Consider the following 21,480-nt stretch of genomic DNA (forward strand, 5'->3'; position numbering starts at 1 on the left):
GTTTTGTTCATTGATTTGTTTTCTGGGTGCATTGAATTGCCTGTCTGTATTTTTTCATATCTTATTTGGTATTTTCAGAACTGCAATCTTGAAATCTCTGTCATTTACATCACATATTTCCATGTGTTCTAGCTTGCTTTCTGGGGATTTTTCATTTTATTTCCGATCATCCTAATTACCAGGGTTATTCATGTTATTTGCTGTTATCCTTTGCCTATGCATTCATATCTGTCTATATATATGGCAGATAAAAGTTTCCTCTGAAGAGGTCTTTCCACTATTTTCTAGTAGTTGTCAATGAATTGTAAGATTATTTTTTCTCTGTGATCTCCCAGACTTGACCTCCATGGGGTCTATAAGAAAGTACAACTGCACTGCTTTTTTTGCCCTCACCATAATGGTGACCCTCAACCTTTGTGGGGTCCTTCCCCAAGCATCCCACCTGGGGTTTGGTTACAGAGCAAAACAGCAGTTTTATTTCAATAGATGTTGGTTTACAGATAATATGCTCCGTGACCCGACTCCAAGCCCAACAGTGGAGAGTGGCATGGCATGGCAGAACCCCATGCTCTGTTAGGTGTCTGCTGTCTCAGACTCTGTTCACTTTGCTCACCCTGCTGGACTGCCCACCCCCCAGCTTTCTGTTCTTCCTGAGTGAAGGAAGTGCCTAATACTACTAACTTCTTCCCCTCTCCAGGCCAAGCTGCCAGCTGCCAGCCTTGTGACATCTGCACATTTTTCCCTTCTCATTTATTCCGGTTGCCCACCTTTAGATGTTTCAGTGTGTGAGTGTCGCAGGCATACCAATGTATTGAGCAGGGAATTCTTTGTTGAAATATAATTGGTTAACTTGTTGAAATTTCAGGGGGAGAGGCCAAGGGGATTTCTCATGCTGCCATTCCTCTGATGTCCTATTGAAAGGATTCAGAATCAAGCATTTTAACCAAAAGAAAGAAATGGAGTATTTCTCCTTCTTTGAAATGTCACAATAGAAAATGCTATGTTGTTATTGTTTTCCTCTGAGAAGGCCATGAGTTTATATTCTAATTGCATCTCCTTGGCTCATTTTAGTGCTTATTAAGATTGTAAGACAGTTTGGTACATTTTTTAAAATTTTATTTTATTGTTTAAAGTATTAAAATTATAGTACATATGTCTCCTTTTTCCCCCAGTTTGATACATTTTATTGAATAAAAAACACAGGTGAAACTTCAAATATATAAATTTCCTGAAAATTTATCTAAGATATTTTATAAGTATATGCAAAACTAGGGACCCACAAAAGAAGCTTTGATTAAAAATTACACATTAAAGAGATTCCAAGATGGCTACAGAATAAGTGAAAGCTACATTCACTTCCTCCTGACCCCAAACAGGATTTACAGCTGAATTACACAGCAATCAACCTGAAAAAATTGAAGGCTAGCTGAACCAAAATATAATAACCAAGGATTTACAGAGGAAACCACAGTAAGACTGGTCAGAAGGGTGGAGATGCAGAAAGGAATAGCCTCCACACTCAGGTGTGGTGGCAGCTGGAAGGATATCATGGCCAAAAACTTTCCTCCTCCTAGAAACATAAGGTCTAAACCCCACACAGAAATCTCCAATACAGGGCAACAGAGACAGGAAGAAGGGCCCACGTAGCACTTAGTGGTGAAAATTAGTGGGAATTCAGACTGCCTGGGAGACCCAAACCCCACCTTACAAGGGATGAGCTCTCCTATCATTACAGCATCAACCTGGGGAGTTCACTGTGTGGTCTCTGACTACTAGTGATGCCACACTGGTGTACTCAGGTCCTATGGAGGGGTCTTCTTGCAGCACCCAACAGTTTCTTTAAGGGGTCCTCTTTTTCTGGGAAAGCTTTTGTCAGCACCTCAGACAGTGACTAAACCTTGTGGCTTTGGAAATAGGACCATTCTCCCCAATCTTGGCCACACAGTTTATATCCTGCCACCCTCTGTTGAATCACTTGGCTGGCCCCATCTTGCCGAGTTCAGTGGCAGGGGGACCAGAGTGCTGCACAGATCTGGGACTTTTGGATTCTATCTCCCCAAAAAACTTTTGTCTGGGAACCAGATGGTGGAGTGCTTGGGTGTTGGGTTATATTATGCCTGGAGTGCAAATCCAATCTCCCTTTCAAGTTCAGCCTGTGCTACCCCAATAAAGGGAAGAAGTGCCTGCCATGCTCCTACAGGCTTGCAGGCACCATCCACAACAGGAGACTGCTTGGATCAGGCCTACCAAGCCCTGGATATCCTGCCAAACTGGGCTCAGTTTCATGGGGGAATGGGGTGGAGACCGCCTCAGAGCTGGGACATCCAAAGTGTGAGACCCTTGGAAGCTATTGTCTGGGACCAGGATAAACTACTTAGCCCCCTCCTGTGGGCTGGGCCAGCATCACCCCAATGGGAGACACTTCTGATATATTCCCCTGAGCTCATGGCAACTGAGCTTGTTCCTGCAAAGCGGGGTGCTGGTGCTGCACCCAAGCTGAGTCTGCATGAGCTCCTCCAAGGGGAACTAGAGTTGGAGACTCTGGCAGAGATTGAGCAGTTTGGCTTTCAAACAATGAACACTTTCCTCTCATTTAGTGCCTGACTGTGTGATACCCAAATAAAAGATCCACTAGCCCTGTCCTCCTGATTCTCATCTCCCCTCCCTAATGAGCTTTCAACCTGTGGAAAGCTCTGTGGGTCATGGCCAGTTTGAGATCATCCTATAGTCTTTCTTCAGAATGCTATGTAGGAAGACCTGGCAACCTGAGGGGGAGGCAGAGTAGCTGACAGGTGGAGATGGACCTAAGGGAGTCTCAGTTCTTTTGCAGATCTGCACCCAGCTCTAAGCTGGAGGAAATGGACCAGTATACACAGATTGACCCCATCCATGCACACCGAGGTCCAGTGAATATAGACTCAATGAACTGTATGGTAGCTACAAAAAGTTATCCCAAGGCTGGTTACACACATGTCTGAGAGTGAACTTACCTGAAACCAACCCAAGTTGACCCAGAACCAGCACAACCAGTGGTAAGCTTCAGACCACATGAGAGCTCCACCCAAATAGCCACACAAGTGGCATACCCAAATGAGATCCCAGCAGGCACCAGACACTCCTATCAACAACTTCTCTTCAGGGACAACTCTGGTACAGCATCTCATAAAAGGTAATAGAGGTTTACCCTTATAGTCAGCTAGGTGGCAACTTTTATGATCACATTTTCTCCTTCTCCCCAGGGTTTCGGCAGCAATTCTTTAACATCTCAAATACCTAAGATCACAATACCAGTGACATTAACAACACAGCAAAAATTTAAAAGGAAAAACTGAAGAATAAAATATCCATAACAGACTTTAAGCTTCAACATATTCCTGGGAATCTAAAACACCACACACATGTCCAGTGCTGTGTTCACGGTACTCATGTCCAGGAAATATCTGAGAAGGCTCTAACTTCCTATATTTGTCTGATGCTGAGGATCTGTAAGCAGAAAGTGAAGTTGAAGGCAGAAATGTAAAATGCTTGCTTGAATACTAAAGGATTGACCCAAAAAACACAGAGATCCACTCTCAAAGGCTGGGAGATTTAATAGTTCAAAATATATAAGGAAATCACTATCAATCATCAACTGACAACTAAATTAATTGGGTAGAAACATTACTGAGAGTACACAACAAAGAACACAGACTTTACAAAATCAGTCCAGAAAATTCACTAAACAAACACACAGGAGCATCAATGAAAATTAACATGACCAACAACAAACCCTAGGGAGAAGGAGAAAATATGACCTGACTATATTATTTAAAATGTCCAGTTATTAAAAATAGAACACATGATAAGAAACAGGAAATTATGGTCCATATACAAGTAAAAAGCAATCAATGGAATTTGTCCCTGAGATGGCCCACATACAGGATTTACTAGACAAAGAATTTTTTTAAAAAAATATATTTTATTGGTATTTTACAGAGAGGAAGGGAGAGGGATAGAGAGCTAGAAACATCGATGAGAGAGAAACATCGATCAGCTGCCTCCTGCACACCTCCCACTGAGGATGTGCCCGCAACCAAGGTACATGCCCTTGACCGGAATCGAACCCTGGACCCTTCAGTCCGCAGGCCAACGCTCTATCCACTGAGCCAAACCGGTTTCGGCTAGACAAAGAATTTAAGTCAGTTACTGTAACTATAAAAAAAGAATCAAGGAGGATCCAAGATGGCTGCCAACGGGATGGCAGGCTGCAAGATAGTGTGTGAGTGAGAGAATGAAAGGAGAGTGCGTCGACCTGCAGGGAGTGTCTGTATTTGTGACTGAGGGACAACTATATTTTAAGGGACTATTAGGGACTGACAGACCTGGCTCCCCTGTCTGAGCAGCCTCTACTGCTGCTGAAATCTCTCCCAGAGTGACTAGCTCTGTTGCAGAGACCATTCCATCTTGAAGGGGAGACCGGTTGTGATAGGAAGACCAACAGTGATTGGAAGCCCAGCCTTCAACAGGGGACACCTCAGAAACCTCCTGGGACATTACAACCACAATGCCCAGGGACCAGCTACCTCAGCTGTGAACCCACGAACACTGGGACTCCAGCCTCCCTGACCACAGGTGCATAAAAAGTCTGTCCAGGGGGAGACAAAGTGGTGCCAAATATGTGGATGGACACTGCACCTTCTCACAGAGCAGATAGAAGGAACAGCTGAATCGAACAACACCCACCCAGAAGTGGTGAATTAAATTACAGCTGCTGAGGCAATCTGCAGATGGAAAGGTCATATATCACGTAGAGAAAGTCAATGCAGGAGAGAGACAGCTACATAACCAGACATCCTGAGAGGAGCAATCATGGCAAGGCAAAGAACAGCCCACATAAGCAAAGAAAGGAGGAATCACCAGAAAAGGAAGTAAACTAGATGGAGGCAAGCAATATGACAGAGGAAGAATTCAGAGCAATGGTCATAAGGTCTCTGAAAAGGATAGAAGGAAAATTCAACAATATTTGTAAAAACCAAGGGGAAATGAAGAAGAACCAAGAAGAAATGAAAAATGACTTCGCTGCTATAAAGAACTCAATAGAAAGCATCAACTGTAGACTAGAAGAAGCTGAGGACCAAATGAGTGAGCTAGAAGACAAGGTAGGAAAAAATACCCAAGCAGAGAAGCATCTAGAAAAAAAGCTTAAAAAACAGGAGGGGAGCCTAAGAGAAATTTGGGACAACAAGAAACGAAACAACATCTGCATAATAGGGGAGCCAGAAGGAGAGGAAACCAAGCAAGGAATAGAAAACCTGTTTGAAGAAATAATGACAAAAACTTCTCGATATTGGGAAGAAAAAACTCACACAGATCCAAGAAGCTCACAGAGTCCCCAAACAAGATGAATCACAAAAGATGACACCATATCACAATATAATTAAGCCAGAGGCTCGGTGCATGAAATTCGTGCACTTGGGGGGCGGTCCCTCAGCCTGGCCTGTGCCCTCTTGCAGTCCAGGAGCCCTGGGGGGATGTCCGACTGATGGCTTAGTGGGCCTAAGCCATCAGTCAGACATACTTAGCATTGTCACGGAGGCAGGAGAGGATCCCATCACTGCCACTGTGCTCGCCAGCTGTGAGCCTGGCTTCTGGCTGAGTGGCGCTCCCCCTGTGGGAGCGCACTGACCACCAGGGGGCAGCTCCTGTGTTGAGTGTCTGCCCCTGGTGGTCAGCGCACATCATAGTGACCGGTCATTCCACCATTCTGTCATTTGCATATTAGCCTTTTATTATGTAGATGAGGCCCCCTAGAACCATAAGAAATACAAAAAAATTCACTGTTAACTCATTCTCAAATTGCCCCCACTTAAAATCAAATTGCCCCCCCCCCCCATGGGGCGTGTGCTGCACCTTGGGAACCAGTGGGCTTGATACCTTGCTTCTCTGAGCTTCATTTCTGAATACATACGCATATACCATGGGAATTGTAATCTCTTATCCACCTACCTCACTGAGTTGTCATGAGGAGGTTCTGAGCTAATAAACCTAGAAGTGTTTCATCAAGTAAGTGATGTCTAAATGGGAAGGGATTGTTATTTTTAAGGCCACGGGTACCCTCTCAGGTAGCAGGTGCTGATTAGGGGAGGAGGGCATGATTGTTTCCTGGGACTGTAGTTATGGAAGTTTTGCAGAGGGTTTTGCAGGCCTCAGAGGGGCGGGCTCTGTCCAGCAGCCCTGTAGTGGTGGTCATCCCTGGAGGTGCTGGTGGGGGGCGGGGCATTAGGGGGCACCAGGGGGGTGGCAAGGCCAAAGGGGGAGTAACTGTCAAACCTTCCCGCTTGGCGCCATTCTTTAAATAGTATGTGGCTGTTTGGCAGTTGTACCTGCTCAGGGCAGGGCTCCAATCTCCTGGAGCAGGGTGGGGGCCAGGCCAGGGTGGAGCCAGGTGGGCTAGGAGGGTGGGTTCAGCCATGCCCCAGCGAGGTTCAGGGTGCTTCAGCTGCAGAGACTGCACTGCTGCTGTAGGGGGGAAGGGTTTGACCCTGGAGGGCCGCTAAGGCCTGCCTCTACCCTGGTCTGGAGTTGTAGGGAGGAGAGGCCCCGGCAGAAGGGGCCCAGCATGGATGGGCCCTGGGGACCCAGAGGCACTGACAGGTGGTCGCCAGCATGCTATTGTTGTGGGCGCCCCTGGCGGGGGTGGCGGGGGGAGAGATCAGGAGTCACAGGTGCAGGCTGCAGCTAACCCTGAGGCTGGGTCTTCTCCTTGTCCAGTCAGCCTCCCCGTCCCCATGAGGGTGCGGGGTAGGGTGTCCATGCAGGGGGATTAAAAGAGCTCCCTGTGGCCACTTCCTCTTCCTTCTTTGCAGTCCGGGCTCCTGTCAGGCACTCTCTTCAGACCCCTGGGAACTTGGATTGGGCTGCCCGCACCCTGCTGCACATGCATCAATATGCAAATAGGTCATTACAAGGACACCATCACAGACAAATTAGCATATTACCTCTTTATATGTGTAGATTGGCAAACACTAATGGCAAAGTAAGAATCTTAAAGTCTGCAGAAAGAGACAGAAAGTTACCTACAAAGGATCTCCCATCAGACTATTGACTGATTTCTCAAGAGAAACACATCAGGCAGAAGGGAATGGAATGAAATATACAAAGTCATGCAAAGGAAGGGTTTGAATCCAAGAATATTGTACCCAGCAAGGCTAGCAACCAAAATTGAGGGCGAAATCAGGAGCTTCACAGACAAAAAAAGGACTAAGGGAGTTTATTATCACCAAACCAGCAATGCAAGAAATGCTAAAGGGTCTGCTGTAAAAAGAAGAAATAGGAAGGGAAGAAGGAACACAAGCATAAAGAAAAAATGGCGACAAACAAGTACCTATCAATAATAACTTTAAATGTAAATGGATTCAATGCCCCAATCAAAAGACATAGGGTAGCTGAGTGGATAAGAAAATATGACCCGTATATAAGCTCTTTACAGGAAACCCACCTCAGAACAAAGGACTCACATAGAATGATGGTGAAGGGATGGAAAAAGGTTTTTCAGGCGAATGGAAATAAAAAAAAGCTGGGGTAGCAATACTTATATCTGACAAATTACACCTCAAATTGAAGGCCATAACAAAAGGTAAAAAATGGCGACTTCATAATACTAAAGGGAGCAATTCAACAAGAAGATGTAACTCTGGTAAACATATGCACCCAATACAGGAGCAACCAAATACATAAAATATTTCTGGAGGATATCAAGGGAGAGATTGACAGCAATACAGTCATAATAGGGGACATTGATAACCCACTAACACCATTGGACAAATCCTCTAAACAAAAAGTCAGCAAAGAAACATCAATCCTAAATGATTCACTAGATCAGATGGAATTAATTGACGTCTTCAGAACATTTCACTCCAAAGCCAAAGAATATACATTCTTCTCAAGTGCACATGGGTCATTTTCAAAGATAGACCACATATTGGGACACAAGCAAAGTCTCCTCAAATTCAAGAAGATATAAATCATATCAAGCATCTTCTCAGAATACAATGGCATAAAACTAGAAATAAACTGCAATAAAAAACCAAACACCTGGAGGCTAAATAGCATGCTATTAAACAATGATTGGGTTGCCAAAAAAATCAAAGAAGAAATAAAAAGCATCATGGTAACAAGTTGACAATGAAACACAACAATCCAAAATCTATGGGACACAGTGAAAGCAGTCTTGAAAGCAAAGTTCATAGCTCTGCAAGCCTATCTCAAAAAACAAGAAAAAATTGTAATATATTATCTAACCATACTACTCAAAGAGTTAGAAAGAGAGCAATAAGAAAAGCCCAGCATAAGCAGAAGGAAGGAAATAATAAAGATCACAGGGGAGATAAATGAAATAGAGACCAAAACAAACAAACAAACACACACACACACACACACACACACACACACACACACACACACACACACACAAAACAACAAAAAAAAACAATACAAGATCAACAAAATCAAGAGCTTGTACTTTGAAAGGATAAACAAGATTGATGAACCTCTAGCCAGGCTCAAAAAGAAGCAAAGAGAGATGATCCAAGTAAACAAAATCAGAAATGAAATAGGTGAAGTAACAACTGATCCCACAGAAATACCAAGATTATGAAAAAATACTATGAACAACTGTATTCCAAAAAACTGGACAACTTAGATGAAATGAACATATTCTTAAAAAAAATACAAGCTCCAAAAGCTCAATCAAGAAGAATCAAAAAACCTGAATAGGCTGATAACAACCAAAGAAATTGAAACAGCGATCAAAAATCTTCCAGCAAACAAAAGCCCTGGTCCGGTTGGCTTTACAGGGAAGTTCTACCAACCATTCAAAGAAGAACTAAAACCTATCCTCAGACTATTACAAAAAATTCAAGAAGAAGGCACAATTCCAAGCTCTTTCTATGAAGCTAGCATTACCATAATCTCAAAATCAGATAAAGACACCACAAAAAAAGGAGAACTACAGGCCAATATCCCTGATGAACATAGATGCTAAAATCCTCAGCAATATTCTAGCAAATAGGATTCAGTATTACATTAGTAAGATCATACACCATGACCAAGTAGGATTTATTCTGGGGATGCAAGGATCATACAATATCCACAAATCAATAAATGTGATATATCACATAAACAAATTGCGAGACAAAAATCACATAGTCATATCAATTGATGCAGAAAAAGCATTTGACAAAATCCAACACCCTTTCTTGATAAAAACTCTCAGCAAAGTGGGAATTGAGGGATCATACCTGAACATACTCCAAGCCTTATATGACAAACCTACAGCCAACATCATACTCAATGGGCAAAAACTAAACTCATGTCCCCTAAGAAGAGAAACAAGACAGGGATGCCCACTTTTACCACTCCTGTTTGAAATAGTACTGGAAGTGCTAGCCATAGCAATCAGACAAGAAGAAGAAATAAAAGGCATCCAAATTGGAAAAGAAGTAAAGCTGTCCTTATTCGCAGATGACATGATACTACACATAGAAAACCCAAAAGACACCATCAAAAAACTACTAGACCTAATACATGAATTTGGCAATGTAGCAGTATAAAAAATTAACACCCAGAAATCTATGTACTTTTTATACACCAATAACGAACTTATAGAAAGACAAGTGAAAAAAAACAATCGCATTTACCATTACACCAAAAATAATAAGATCCCTTGGAATAAATTTAACTAAGGACATAAAAGACCTGTACTTGGAAAACTACAGGTCATTGAAAAAAGAGATAGAGGAAGACATAAAAAAATGGAAGAACATACCATGTTCATGGATTGGTAGAATCAACATCATTAAAATGTCCATACTACCCAAAGCAATCTACAGATTCAGTGCAATCCCAATTAAAATACCAAACGCATATTTAAAAAATCTAGAACAAAATCTCCAAAAATTCAGCTGGAATAAAAAAAGACCCCAAATAGCCACAGCAATCCTGAGAAAGAAGAATAAAGTAGGTGGGATCTCAATACCAGATTTCAAGCTGTATTACAAAGCTACTGTTCTCAAAACAGCCTGGTACTGGCACAAGAACAGACATATAGACCAATGGAACAGAACAGAGAACCCAGAAATCAACCCAAGCCATTATGCTCAATTAATATTTGACAAAGGAGGCAAGAGCATACAATGGAGTCAAGACAGTCTCTTCAATAAATGGTGCTGGGAAATTTGGTCAGATACATGCAAAAAAATGAAATTAGACTACCAACTTACATGTACACAAAAACAAACTCAAAGTGGCTAAAGGAACTAAATGTAAGAAGGGAAACTATAAAAATCCTACAAGACTTCATAGGCAGCAAAATAGCAGATATCTGTAGTAGCAATATCTTTACAGACATAGCTCTTAAGGCAATGAATACTGAGGAGAAAATAAACATATTGGACTACATCAAAATAAAAAGATTCTGCACAGCAAAAGAAACCATCAACAAAACAACAAGAAAGCCCACTGCATGGGAGAACATATTTGCCAGTGATATTTCTGATAAGGGTTTAAACTCCAAAATTTACATAGAACTCATACAACTTAAGGAAGGGCAAGTAAATGATCCAATCAAAAAATGGGCAAAGGATCTAAATAGACACTTTTCAAAAGAGGATATACAGAAGGCCCAGAGGCATATGAAAACATGCTCAAAGTCACTAGTCACCAGAGTGATGCAACTCAAAACCACAATGAGATACCATCTCACACCTGTCTTAATGGCTATCATCAACAAATCAACAAATGACAAGTGCTGGAGAGGATGGAGAGAAAAAGGAACCCTACTTCACTGCTGGTAGGAATGCAGACTGGTGCAGCCCCTGTGGAAGACAGTATGGAGTTTCCTCAAAAAGTTAAAAATGGAACTGACATTTGACCCAGTAATCCCACTTCTAGGACTATATCCCAAGAAAACAGAAACACCAATCAGAAAGGATATATGCACCCCTATGTTCTTAGCAGCACAATTTATAATAGCTAAGATTTGAAAACAGCCTAAGTGCCCATCAACATATGAGTGGATTAAAAACCAGTGGTACATCTACACAATGGAATACTATGCCACTATAAAAAAGAAGGAACTTTTACAATTTGCAACAGCATGGATGGAACTAGAGAGCATTATGCTAAGCGAAATAAGCCAGTCAGAGAAAGATAAATATCACATGATCTCACTCATATGTGGGATATACTGATCAACATAATTTTTTTTTCAAATTTTTTATTAAGGTATTATATGTGTACATATCTTACCATTGCCCCCCCCACCCCACTCCCATACCTGCCCTCACCCCCCAATGTTTTGCATCCGTTGGTTACTCTTATATGCATGCATACAAGTCCTTCAGTTGATCTCTTATTTCCCCCACCTCTCCCTAACCTTACCGCTGTAATTAGACACTCTGTTTGATGCTTTACTGCCTCTGTAACTATCTTTTGGTTCATCAGTTTATAATGTTTTTCATTATCCCTAAATGAGTGAGATCATGTGGTATTTTTCTTTCATTGACTGGCTTATTTCACTTAGCATAATGTTCTCTAATTCCATCCAGGTGTCTACAAATGGTAGTAATTCCTTCTTTTTTATGGCAGCATAGTATTCCATTGTGTAGATGTACCATAGTTTTCTGATCCAGTCATCTGCTGACGGGCACCTAGGCTGTTTCCAAATCTTAGCTATTGTAAATTGTGCTGCTATGAACATAGGGGTGCATATATCCTTTCTGATTGGTGTTTCTGGTTTCTTAGGATATATTCCTAGGAGTGGGATTACTGGGTCAAATGGGAGTTCCATTTTCAGTTTTTTGAGGAAACTCCATACTGTTCTCCACAGTGGCTGCACCAGTCTGCATTCCCACCAGCAGTGCATGAGGGTTCCTTTTTCTCCGCATCCTCGCCAACACTTGTCGTTTGTTGATTTGTTGATGATAACCATTCTGACAGGTGTGAGATGGTATCGCATTGTCGTTTTGATTTGCATCTCTCAGATAATAAGTGACTTTGAGCATGTTTTCATGTGTCTCTTGGCCTTCCTTCTGTCTTCTTTTGAAAAGATTCTATTTAGGTCCGTTGCCCATTTTTTTATTGGATCATTTATCTTCCTTTTATTAAGTTGTATAAGCTGCCTATAGATGTTGGAAATTAAACCTTTATCAGTGATACCATTTGCAAATATGTTCTCCCATACAGTGGGGTTTCTTGTTGTTTTGTTGATGGTTTCTTTTGCTGTGCAAAAGCTTTTTATTTTGATGTAGTCCCATTTGTTTATTTTCTCTTTGGCTTCCATTGCCCTAGGGGCAGTATCAGTGAAAAAGTTCTTTTGGCATATGTCTGAGATTTTGCTGCCTGAGGATTCCTCTAGTATTTTTATGGTTTCCCGTCTTACATTTAAGTCCTGTATCCATTTTGAGTTTATTTTTGTGTATGGTGTAAGTTGGTGATCTAGTTTCATTTTTTTGCATGCATCTGTCCAATTTTCCCAACACCATTTATTGAAGAGACTGTCTTGACTCCATTGTATGCTCATACCTCCTTTGTCAAATATTAATTGCGCATATTGGTTTGGGTCGATATCTGGATTCTCTATTCTATTCCATTGATCTATATGTCTGTTCTTGTGCCAGTACCAGGCTGTTTTGAGGACAGTGGCTTTGTTATACAGCTGATCAACATAATTTGATGAACAAGAATAGATCCAGAGAGAAATGGTAGGGGAAGTGGGGTTTAGAGAGCAACCAAAGGACTTGTATGCATGCATATTAGCATAACAAATGGACAAAGACACTGGGACATGGGGGCTTGCCTAGGTTGGGAATGGCTGGGGTGGTCAATTGGGAAAAAAGAAGACATATGTAAAACTTTAGACAATAAAAAATAAATAAATAAATAATGTTAAAGATCAAAGGACTGTCATCCTGATTCTTGGCAAATAAACAGGAGGGAGTAAAGAATGCAAAAAAAAAATTAAGAAAAAAAAAGAACCAAGGAGAATTTATGGAGTTGAAAATTGTAACAAAAATTAACAAATTACTGCATAAACTCAACACCAAATTTGAATTGCTAAAAAATGAATTAGAAAACTTGAAAATAGGCTGATTAAGATTTTTATTCTGAGAAACAGAAAGAAAAGAATGGATAAAAATGAACAGAGTCTCAGAAACCTATGGGGTACTATCAAGTATATCAGCATATGCACATTGAAAGTCTCAGAAGAAGAGAGAGGGAAAGGGTAAAAAATAATATTTTAGAAAGTAATATCCTAAAACTTCTGAAAATATCAAATGGAACCTACATACACAAGAAGCTCATTAAACTCTAATTAGGATCAAGAAAAAGAGATTTACTCTGGGATTCATCATAATCAAACTTTTGAAAGACAAAGACAAAGGATCCAGAGAAGCAACTCATCATATTCAAGACATTCTCAATATTATTAAAGATGACTTCTCATTTGGAACCATGGAAAATAAAAGTCTATATGATGATATATTCAGAGTGCTAAAAGAAAAGTGTTATCATCTAATGACTCTATATCTAGCAAATTACTCTTCACAAATGAAGAAGAAATTAAGACTTTCCCAGATAAATAAAAACTGAGACAACTGTCACTAATAGACATGCTTTACAAAAAATACCAAAGGGCATCCTTCAGGCTGAAATGAAAGGATACCAAACAGTAATTCAAATCCACACAAAGAAATAAAAGAAATGAGTACATTTAACTACATATAAATGTGTTTTTATTTACAACTCTTTTCATATCTGATTTAAAAGACAACCCTATACTATCTAATAAAAGAGCAATATGTAAATTGACCATAACTCCATCATACCCACAAGCCAGCCCACAGCCAATCAGGAGTGAGTATGCAAATTAACCCAACCAAAATGGCTGAAGCCACAGAGTGAACAGGAGGCTTGGGTTTCCCTGGCAATGGAGGAAGCCAAGCTTCCCGCACACCCTGGCTGGCCATGGACTCCACTTAAGGCTACAAAGTTTCAATTATAGAAGATAAATAAATCCCAACAAAAATGGCTGTGGCCATGGAGTGAGCAGGAGGCTTGGGTTTCCCCAGCAATGGAGGAAGCCAAGCTTTCCGCCAGCCCTGGCCTGCCCTAGCCTCCACTCAAGGCTACGAAGTTTCAATTATAGAAGATAAATAAATCCCAGATACCAGGGCCTCCACTTGGGTCTCCAGGGGGTGTGGCCAGCCTGCAAACCACCACAGGCCCCTCGCCCAGGCCACCCCATGCCCCAAGGGAACCCCCACCCTGATCCGGGACACCCTTCAGGACAAACCAGCTGGCCCCCACCCCTGCACCAGGCCTCTATCCTATCTAATAAAATAGTAATATGCAAATTGACAGTCACTCCAACACACAAGATGGCTGCCCCCATGTGGACCCAAGATGGCCACCACAATATGGCCAGCAGGGGAGGGACCAGGTCTGCAAGGGAGGGCAGTTGTGGGTGATCACACCAGCAGGGGAGGGCAGTTGGGAGGGACCAGGCCTGCAGGGGAGGGAAATAAGGGGTGACAAGGCCTGCATGGAAGGGCAGTTAGGGGTGACCAGGCCTGCAGGGGAGGGCAGTTAGGGGTGACCAGGCTGGCAGGGGAGCAGTTAAGCATCAATCAGGCTGGCAGGAGAGTGGTTAGGGGGTGATCAGGCTGGCAGGCAGAAGCGGTTAGGGGCAATCAGGAATGCAGGCAGGCAAGAAGTTGGGAGCCAGCAGTCCTGGATTGTGAGAGGGATGTCCGACTGCCTGTTTAGGCCCAATCCTACCGGGATCGGGCCTAAACGGGCAGTCGGACATCCCTCGAGGGGTCCCAGATTGGAGAGGTTGCAGGTGGGGCTGAGGGACACCCCCCACCCTGTGCACGAATTTTGTGCACTGGGCCTCTAGTAAAGTAATAATTACAAAACTATGTTGACGGGGTTGGAAGGAGACTTGACTTGGGGAGGTGAACACACAATATAATATCCAGTTGATGTATTATAGAATTATAAACCTAAAGCCTACATAATTTTATTAACCAATTTCATCTCTATAAATTCAATTAAAATATGTAAATTGTATGACAATAATAGCACAGAGAACATTAAAAGGTACATCAGGGTACTTTTGAAATCAAGTTGGAATTAATTCAAACTGCATGGTTATAAAATGTTAAATTTAATCCTCAGGGTAATCACTAAAAAATAACTTTTTTAAATATAGTAAAATGAATTAGCAACAGAGGAATGAAAATGGGAAGACATTAATGTAGCAATAGTGAGCAAAAAAAGAAGTCAAGCATAAACAAATAGCAAAATGATAGATATAAAGCCCACCTTACCAATAATTACATTACAATTACATTGATTAATCCCTTTAAATAAAAGGTGGATATTGGCAAAAACAGACTAAAAGCATGATCTAACTGTATGCTGATCATTAGAGGCATACTTTAGATTTTAAAACACAAATAAATTAAAATTATGAAAATGCTATATAATACAAATAGTGAGCAAAAGAAAGTTGGGGTGACTACACTAATATAGGACAAAATAAACTTTGAGATAGAAATTGTTACTAAAAGCAAAGAAGGATATTATATGATAAATTTTATTAAACAATGTCACACCAATAAATTCAATTAAAAATAAAATCAATAAAGTGACCTAAAAATCCAAAAAAGAAGATATGACAATCCTATCTAATAAAGAGGGAATACGTTAATTGACCCTCACATCCTCACAAAGATGGCAACGCCCACAGCCAATAAAGAGGGAATATGCTAATTGACTGCCCCGCCCTCAAAGATGGTGGCGCCCACAGCCACAAGATGGCAGTACCCAGTCCCCTTAGCCCCCCAGCCGCCCAGGGCCAGCCTGAGGCCCAGGTAACCAGGGCTGGCTGAGGCTTGCGCTGCCGGCAGTGGCAGCAGCAGAGGTGTGATGGGGTGTCACCTTCCCCTGATCGCTGCATCTCCTCCTGCCCCTGAGGGCTCCCAGACTGGGAGAGGAGGTAAGCCGGGCTGAGGGACTCCCCATCCAGTGTGTGAATTGTCATGCACCAGGCCTCTAGTAACAATATAAATGAACATAATTACAAAGTTCCAAAATCCAGAAAGCCAATACCAATAGAATTGAAGAAAGAGATACACGATTCAACAATAATATTCCAAGACTCCAATACCTTATTTTCAATGTGGATAGAACAATGAGATAAAAGATTAACAAGGATATAGGAAGCTTTTAAAACATTGTAATTTGACTTGACTTAAGAGACCTCTACAGAACACTCTAAATGACAGCCTGATAAATGTTTTTACAGTTTTTTTTAGGTGCACATAGAACATGCTCCAAGATAGACCATACGTTAGGTAATTAAAAGAGCCTCAATAAATGTAAAAGGATTCAATTGTGCAATGGCATGATATTAGGCTTCCATAATAGAAGGATATTTGAGGAAAATATAATATATGTAAATTAAACAGAACACTCAAAAAAAAAAACAACAAAAAAACCCAATGGATAAAAAAGAAAGCACAATTGAAATTAGAAAATATTTAGCCTCCATGTGTTTCAGTGTTTTTAAGTATTTATAAAAAGCATGCCATTAAACAATGAATGGGTTATCAAAGAGTATTAAAAAGAAATAAAAAGCATCTGGAAACAAATAAAAATGAATGCACAATAACCCATAATCAATGGGACACAGTGAAAGCAGCCCTAAGAGGGAAGTTCATAGCACTACAGACCTACCTCAAAAAAAAAAACAACAAAAAAACACACAAATAAACACAAGAAAAACTGGTAATAAGTTATCTAACACTACAACTTAAAGAATTAGAAAGAGAACAAGAAGAAAAGTCCAGAGTAAGTAGAAAGAAGGAAATAATAAAGATTAGAACTGAAATAAAAGACACAGAGACAAAAAAAAACATACAAAATATCAATAAAATCAAGAGCTGGTGCTTTGAAAAGACAATATTTTTTAAAAATATTTGCTGTTCAGATTATTACAAATATACCTCTCCCCCCCCCATAGCTCCCCTCCACCCAGTTCCCACCCCACGCCAGGCCCTTGCCACCCCACTATCCACGTCCATAGGTGCTGCATACATGCATATAAGATCTTTGTCCCATCTCTTCCTGCACCCCACACCCCCTTCCCCCTGAGAATTGACAGTCCACTCCATTTATATGCCCCTGATTCTATTACATTCACTAGTTTATTCTGTTCATCAGATTTTTATTCATTTGATTTTTAGATTCACTTGTTGATAGATATGTATTTGTTGTCACTTTGTTATTCATAATTTTTTATCTTTACCTTTTTCTTCTTCCTCTTCTTAAAGAATACCCTTCAGCATTTCATATAATACTGGTTTGGTGGTGATGAACTCCTTCAGCTTTTTCTTATCTGTGAAGCTCTTTATCTGCCCTTCAATTCTGAATGATAGCTTTGCTGGGTAGAGTAATCTTGGTTGTAGGTTCTTGCTATTCATCACATTGAAAATTTCTTGCCACTCCCGTCTGGCCTGCATAGTTTCTGTTGAGAAGTCAGCTGACAGTCGTATGGGTGCTCCCTTGTAGGTAATTAACTGTTTTTCTCTTGCTGCTTTTAATATTCTCTCTTTGTCTTTTGCTCTTGGCATTTTAATTATGATGTGTCTTGGTGTGGTCCTCTTTGGATTCCTTTTGTTTGGGGTTCTGTGGGCTTCCTGGACTTGTAAGTCTATTTCTTTCACCAGGTAGGGGAAGTTTTCTGTCATTATTTCTTCAAATAGGTTTTCAATATCTTGCTCTTTCTCTTCTTCTGGCACCCCCATAATGCGGATATTGGTATGCTTGAAGTTGTCCCAGAGGTTCCTTACACTATCTTCATATTTTTGGATTCTTTCTTCTTTTTCTCTTCTGGTTGGGTGTTTTTTACTTCCTCATAATAACTGCACAAATTAATAAGTGTAACGCAAATAAACCTATTTTTCTTTTTCTCCAAAAGCGAAATATTTCCTGTTGTGCACACCAAACAAGTCAGTATAAGACTAATGATATGGCAATATGCTGCTAAACTATTCGCAGCTAGTATTAGTGGAGAAGAATGGTGTGCCTGTGTGCAAGGCGCATAAGGGAAATTAATGCAACACAATTATAGTAATCAGTCATTAGCGAACATTGTAGTTTATTATTAATAATTATGTATATCAGGATATTATAAAAATTAAGTTACAATATTTTGTTAAAAAGTTTCTTACATACCATTATATTGGCTTAGCCACAAAAATATTCCTTGTGGGCCGCAAGTTTGACATGCTTGCTCTAGCCAGACTCACCAGGAAACAGAGAGAGCACCCAAATAAAAAAATTCAGGAATGAATGAGGTGAAGTAACAACTGACCCCACAGAAATACAAAAGATCATAAAAAAATTCTATGAATGACTATATTCCATCAAAGTAGGCAATCTGGATGAAATGAACATATTCCTTAAAAAATACTGTCTTCCAAAACTCAATCAGGAGGAATCAGAAAACCTGCATAGGCCAATAACAACTGATGAAATTGAAGCAGTAATAAAAATACTTCCAGCAAACAAAAGCCTTGGTCTGGACGGCTTCACAGGTGAGTCTTGCAAACATTCAAAGAAGAACTAACATCCATCCTCCTCAAACTATTCCAAAAAATTCAAAATGAAGGAACACTTCCATGCTCTTTCTATGAGGCCAGCATTATCCTAATCTCAAAATCAGATAAAGACACTAAAAAGAAAACAACTAAATATTAGCAAATCAGATCCAGCAATACATTGAAAAGATAATACACCTAACCAAGTAGGATTTATTCTGGGGATGCAAGGCTAGTATAATATTAGCAAATCAATTAATGTGATATAAACAGATTGCCAGACAAAAATTGCATGATCATATCAATTGATGCATAAAAAGTATTTAACACAATCCAACACCTTTTTGATAAAAACTCTCAGCAAAGTGGGAATAGAGCGATCATTCCTCAACATAATAAAAAGCCATAAATGACAAACCTACAGCCGACATCATACTCAAAGGGCAAAAAATAAAACCATTTCCCCTAAGAACAGGACCAAGACATGGATTCCCACTTTCACCACTCTTGTTCAACACAGTCTTGGAAGTCCTAGACATAGTGATTAGACAACATGAAGAAATAAAAGGCATCCAAATTGGAAAGGAGAAATTAAAGCTCTCGTTATTCACAGATGACATGATATTGTACATAGAAAACCCTAAAGACTCCATCAAAACACTAGTAGATGCAATAAATGAATTCAGCAACATAGCAGGATACAAAGTTAACCCAGAAATCAATGGCATTTTTATACAACAATAATTTACTCTCAGAAAGAGAAACTAAAAAAAAAAAATCCCATTTACCATTGCAACAAAAAAATTAAGATACTTAGGAATTAACTTAACAAAGGAACTAAAAGACCTGTACTATGAAAACTATAGGAGGTTGAAAAAAGAAATAGATGAAGATATAAACAAATGTAACAATATACCGTGTTCCTGGATTGGTAGAATCAACATCATTAAAATGTCCATAGTACCCAAAACAATCTATAGATTCAATGCAATTCCTATAAAATTTCGACAGCATATTTCACAGATCTAGAACAAACACTACAAAAATTTTATGGAACCAAAAAGACTCCAAATAGCCACAGCAATCTTGAAAAAGAACAATAAAGTTGGAGGATTCACAATACCAGATATCAAGTTATACTACAAAGCCCTGGTACTGGCACAAGAATAGGCATATAGACCAATGGACCAGAACAGAGAATACAGAAATTAATCCAAGCCATTATGTTCAATTAATATTTGATAAAGGAAGCAAGAGCATATAACAGAGTCAAGACAGTCTCTTCAATAAATGCTGTTGGGATAATTGAATAGGTACATGCAAAAAAATGAAACTAGACTATCAACTTACACCATACACAAGAATAAACTCAAAATGGATAAAAGACTTAAATGTAACCCAAGAGACATATGAAAACATGCTCAAAGTCACTAATCATTCAAGAAATGCAAATCAAAACGACAATTCGGTACCATCTCACACCTGTCAGAATGGCAATCATCAACAAATCAACAAACGACAAGTGCTGGCGAGGATGCAGAGAAAAGGGAACCCTCGTGCACTGCTGGTGGGAATGCAGACTGGTGCAGTCACTGTGGAAAACAGTATGGAGTTTCCTCAAAAAACTAAAAGTGGAATTCCCATTTGACCCAGTAATCCCACTTCTAGGAATATATCCCAAGAAGTCAGAAACACCAATCAGAAAGGATATATGCACCCCTATGTGTATAGCAGCACAATTTACAATAGCTAAGATTTAAAAATAGCCTAAGTGTCCATCAGCAGATGAGTGGATTAAAAAACAGTGGTACATCTACACAATGGAATACCTATGCGGTTGTACAAAAGAAAGAACTCTTACCATTTGCAACAGCATGGATGGACCTGGAGAGCATTATGCTAAGTGAAATAAGCCAGTCGGAGGAAGATAAGTATCACATGATCTCACTCATTTGTGGAATATAATGAACAACATAAACTGATGAACAAAAATAGATACAGAGACATAGAAGCATTGAACAGTTCATTTAACCTTATTGGGAAGGCAGGGAAGGGGAAAGGGGTAAAAGAACAGCCAAAGGACTTGTATGCCTGCATATAAGCATAACCCATGGACACAGACAGCAGGGTGTTGGGGGCATGTGCTGAGGGGTGGTAGCAGTCAGGGAGAGGTCAATGAGGGGGGGGAGGAGACATGGGTAATACTTTAAACAATAAATAATTTAAATTAAAAAAAGAAGAAAAGAATTAAAAGTAATTTCTGAAACCATAAAAATCATAGAAGAAACTATAGGCAGCAAAATCTCAGACATTTCTGGTAACAATATGTTTCAGGATATATCTCCTTGGTCAAGGGAAACTAAGGAGAAAATAAACAAATGGGACTACATCAAAATGAAAAGCTTCTGCATGGGAAAAGAACCATGAACAAAATGAAAAGAGAGCCCAGTGCATGGGAAAACATGTTTGCCAATGATACATCTGATATGAGCTTAATTTCCAAAATATATAGGGAACTCATACAACTTAACACAAGGAAGACAAACAATCCAATTTAAAAATGGGCAAAGGACCTGAATTGACACTTCTACAAAGTGGACATACAGGAGTCCAAGAGACATATGAAAAAATGCTCAAAGTCATAAATCATCTGAGAGATTCAAATTAAAACTCCAATGAGCTATCACCTCACACCAGTCAAAATGCTATCATTAAAAAATCAACAAATGACAAGTATTGGCAAGGATGTGGAGAAAAGGGAACCCTTGTACACTGCTGCTGGGAATGCAGACTGGTGCAGCCACTAATGGAAAAGAGTCTGGAGTTTCCTCAA

Source organism: Plecotus auritus, assembly GCF_963455305.1.
Source record: "Plecotus auritus genome assembly, chromosome: X".
Taxonomy (NCBI): domain Eukaryota; kingdom Metazoa; phylum Chordata; class Mammalia; order Chiroptera; family Vespertilionidae; genus Plecotus; species Plecotus auritus.